Source organism: Bison bison, unplaced genomic scaffold (genome assembly GCF_000754665.1).
Source record: "Bison bison bison isolate TAMUID 2011002044 unplaced genomic scaffold, Bison_UMD1.0 scf7180017864508, whole genome shotgun sequence".
NCBI lineage: Eukaryota > Metazoa > Chordata > Mammalia > Artiodactyla > Bovidae > Bison > Bison bison.
Genome location: NW_011495064.1, coordinates 10,526,485 through 10,531,567, shown reverse-complemented (window position 1 = coordinate 10,531,567; position 5,083 = coordinate 10,526,485).

The following is a 5,083-nucleotide window of genomic DNA, read 5'->3' as shown; positions in this document are numbered from 1 at the left end:
AGGTTTCCCGCATTGCAGGCAGATTCTTTACCAGCTGAACCACAAGGGAAGCCCAAGAATACTGGAGTAGGTAGCCTATCCCTTCTCTAACGGATCTTCCCAACCCAGGAATCAAACCGGGGTCTGCTGCATTGCAGGTGGATTCTGTACCAACTGAGCTGTGAGGGAAGCCCATTTTGCTCTTAGTGATAGACTTTTCCATTCTGTAATAATGCTTTTATATCTTTGATTGAACAGTTAATCCCTCAGAGGTAAGAAACACATTTTGTCTTTCTTTTGTATTTCTCACAGCACTGAACAGACTATCCTGAACAAAGCAAGGTTTGTTAAAACGTATTTGCTGATTGATTTCTCTTTGGGTTATGGAATGTAAATTACGTGGACGTGTCATGACTCCTCAACGTTTGTGTGTGTTTGTGTGTGTGTGGGGGCTCTGAGGATCAATAAATAATAAATCCCAGGTGTAGAGTTTGGAGCCAGAAAAGTCGAAGATGTAATTCCTGGCCTTGAGTGAGCAATACTCTTTATTTTGTCATGTACGTGCAGGGGCTTGTACCAATACCCACTCCAACCACCTCCCAGCATTGGGAGCTTTGTGAGATAACAGGCACTTGAAGTACCTTGTGACTGTTATCTGGTCCACATAAAATGGTTCGAAAGAGGGGAGTGGGGAAGAGGCTCTACAATTACCGTGTGGAGAAAGAATCATAGATGACATGACCTACTGGGCAGATGGTGACTGCAGCCATGAAATTAGAGACGCTAGCTCCTTGGAAGAAAAGCTATGACCAACCTAGACAGCATATTAAAAAGCAGAGACATTACTTTGCCAACAAAGATCTGTCTAGTCAAAGTGACGGTTTTTCCAGTGGTCATGTACGGATGTGAGAGTTGGACTATAAAGAAAACTGAGTGCCGAAGAATTGATGCTTTTGAACTGTGGTGTTGGAGAAGACTCTTGAGAGTCTCTTGGACTGCAAGGAGTTACAACTAGTCCATCTTAAAGGAAATCAGCCCTAATATTCCTTGGAAGGACTGATGCTGAAGCTGAAACTGCAATACTTTGGCCACCTGATGGGAATAACTGACCCACTGGAAAAGACCTTGATGCTTGGAAAGATTGAAGAAGGAGAAGGGGAAGACAGAGGATGAGATGGTTGGATGGCATCATTGACTCAATGGACATGAGTTTGAGCAAGCTCTGGGAGTTGTTGATGGACAGGGAAGCCTGGCGTGCTGTAGTCCATGGGGGTGCAAAGAGTCGGACTCGACTGAGCAACTGAACAAACTGACTGACTGGGTGTGGTCCCACCTGCCTGGGGCCAAAAGGTTTTGTAAGACTGTACTACTGGACAGTATTTCTAGACAGTATTTCTAGGCAGCAGGTATCCTCCTCTTCATCTCCCACTCCTAGCCAAAGCCATCAATACCACCTCAGACTTTAAAACACCTAACCCTATTGCCTGACTCCCTAACCTACCTTTACCTTGGTTCACGTCCTGATACTATCTTACAGCTTTAGCCTCCTTCTGTCTCTGGTCTCTGACCTCCTTCCCCTGTATCCACATGGAGGGCAATTATTGCTCTAAAAAAGCCAATAAGATCACATCACGTCTCTAAGAATCTCTGTTGGATAGCTAAACCTATTTATCTGTGGCGTTTCTATATCTAAAGAGGGAAACCCAGTTATGAGACTATTGTAGTCCGGTGAGAGATGTTGGGTGTGTGAATTGTTATACAAAATGTGGACAATGGTTATCTCTAAATTTTTTGTATTCATTTATCAAACAAATATTTATTACATGCCTACCATGTGACAGGCACCATTCTAGGCCCTGTGGAAATGAGGAAACAACACAGGTATAGATCCTGCCTTCTTGTGGTTCATAGTACATAGAATGGTTTGTACTTTATAGGTCACTTTGGCCCCTGAGTGAAGAACTGACTATAGGGATTGGGTGGAGATAGGCATGAATGGGAGCAGGGAGCAAGGCAGGAAAGCATGATATTGGCTCTGGCTGAGTTGCTGGTGGCTTGGGTATGGGTCAGATTGACTGCTCGCTGACAGACTGGCTGGAGATGAAGGTGAGTAGTAGGAAGGAATGGTGGATGATGATGCAATATGCTGAGACAACTGGGAGAGGAAGAGATTTGAAAAGACAAGTTGAGTTCGGCTTTGGACATGTTAGATGAGAGATGCTAGTCACTTCAGTGGGAGATGACAAATGGCAGTTGGAGAAATTAGTCTGGAACTCCGGGAGAGGTCCTCGCTGCGGATCTACATTTGTGAGTCATCAGCACGTAAATGATATAATAGTCATGGGGCTGGCAGGGAACACCAGGGAGAGAGTGTAACTAGATCAGAGAAGAGGGTGAAGGACAGCCCTTGAATATGCCAGCATTTACCAGTAGAGAAAACAGGGGCTAAGGAACCTGGAGGGAGGTTTGAGGGAAACCAGAAAGGTAGAGCTTCCCTGGCTCAGCAGAGGAAGGTGTGTCCAGATGAGGGATTTGGTCAGTTGTGCCCAACATCCCTGAGAGATGGAGTAAGACAAGGGTATAAAAGAGATAGGAATGGATAACCAACAAGGACCTACTGTATGGCACAGTATTCCAAATACTCCATATTTTGGAATAACCTATCAAAGAATCTGAAAAATATACATATATATATATAATTGAATATATACACAGTTTTATAGATATATATGTATATCTATATACATATAGGGAGAAGGCAATGGCAACCCACTCCAGTACTCTTGCCTGGAAAATCTCATGGATGGAGGAGCCTGGTAGGCTGCAGTCCATGGGGTTGCTAAGAGTCCGACACGACTGAGCGACTTCACTTTGACTTTTCACTTTCATGCATTGGAGAAGGAAATGGCAACCCACTCCAGTGTTCTTGCCTGGAGAATCCCCGGAACGGGGGAGCCTAGTGGGCTGCTGTCTGCAGGGTTGCACAGAGTTGGACATGACTGAAGCGACTTAGCAGCAGCAGCAGCAGCATATACATATACATATACAGCCACTGTGCTGTACATTGGAAATGAACATGACACTGTAAATCTATTGTGCTGCAGTTGTTTAGTTGCTAAGTTATAGCCAGCTCGTTGTGACCCCATGGACCCACCAGGCTCCACTGTCCATGGGACTTCCCAGCAAGAATACTGGAGAGGGTTGCCATTTCCTTCTCCAGAGGATCTTCCTGACCCAGGGATTGAACCTATGTCTCCTGCATTGGCAGGCAGATTCTTTACCATAGAGCCACCAGGGAAGCCCATAAATCAAATACATGTCAATAAAACATTTTAAATGATAAAAAAAAAAAAAGAGATAGGAACAGAGGATTTGACAATATGTACATCATCGTGGTGACTATGACCAAAACAGTTTTGGACCTAAGCCTGACTGGAGTATAGGGAGGGAAGGGTGAGAATGTGTAGTTGGTAAGAGTACATAGCTTCTGAGAAGTTTTGCTGAGAGGCTAGATCATCGATGTTTTTGTTTTTTCTGTATATTTGCATACAGAAATTTGTATATAAGTTTGTTTATTTCCCAAGAATGAGAGTTTAATACTTCTGTTTTATTATTATTATAGATTGCAGATAGTACTCCCCTGTTTATAAGAGAAGGACGAACTCCTCAGCAGAACACTGCAAACCCTCATCTTCCCTCCTCTGTGATCTTTCCAACCTCAGGCTTGCTGTTCTCCACAATCACGGATCTCCCATAGGCTGCAGTCACTCTTGCCGGCTTTCTATCGTGAATCAAAGTCTGGTGCCAGCATATGAGCCAGCAGTCCCATTCCTGGGCACATACCCAGACAAAATTGTGGTTCGAAAAGATACACACACCCCTATTTACAATAGCTCAAACATGGAAACAATTTAAACACCCATCTACAAATGAATGGGTAAAGAAGACATGGTATGTATATATAATGGATTACTCAGTCATAAAAAGAATGAAATAATGCTATTTGCAGTAACATGGATAGACCTAGAGATTATCATACTAAGTGAAATAAGTCAGAGAAAGAGAGAGAGAGAAAGATCAATACCATATAATATCACAAATACCATATAATATCACTTATATGTGGAAGCTAAAATATGACACAAATGAAACAGAAACAGACTCACAGATGCAAAGAATAGACTTGTGGTTGCTAAGCAGGAGGGCAAGGGGAGGGAAGTATTGGGAGTTCAGGATTAGCAGATGCAGACTGTTATATATAGTATGGATAAACAATGAAGTCCAACTGTGTAACACAGGGAACTGTATTCACTATCTTGTGATAAAGCATAATGGAAAAGAACAGGAAAAAGAATATACATGTATAACAGCATCACTGCCATACAGCAGAAATCTACACAACATGGTAAATCAAATATATTTCAATAAAATTTCTAGAAAAAGGAAAAAAAGTTTGATGCTAGACATTAGCTGTGGCTCCTATTTGTCTCAGAATCCCTAAGCCACCCCACTCCACACATGGCCAGGGTCATTTGGTTACACACTTACCACCCAGTTTCACTCACGCATCAGTCCCACAGTTGCAGACAAAAGTTCTTTTCTGCTTTCCACTTCCTGGCTCTTAGAATGGCAGGATGGGATAACTAATAGGGAAAAGAATAGGGCCTCAAAGTCAGAGAGGGAAGTGGGTTCCTTCCCTTATCTGCCACTCACTAACTGTGTGATCTTGGGCAAGTTTCTTAAGGGCTCTGTATCCTCATCTGTAAAACCAAGTTAGTAAAACTCACATTCATTCAGTTTTCTGAAGCTTGGCATAAAGTAAAGCAGTAGTTGTGGCGGCTAACTTTGCGTCAGAACTGCGCGGACGCCAGTAGGTGAAAACTAAGATGCTTCAGAAATGTGACCCAGTAGCAGGGGCCCCTCACATGACCCCGAGATGCCAGACAGTGTCTCTCTCCCCGCCCAGGGCGTGTGCAGGTCCGCTGACCCGTCTTTCCAGTCACCCCACACTCCGGGTCTGTGATCATGCACCCCCCCACCCATAGCTGAGCCTGACGCGGCGTTGGCTCATGCGCCTTTCTGCCGCAGCCTCTTGCCACGGACC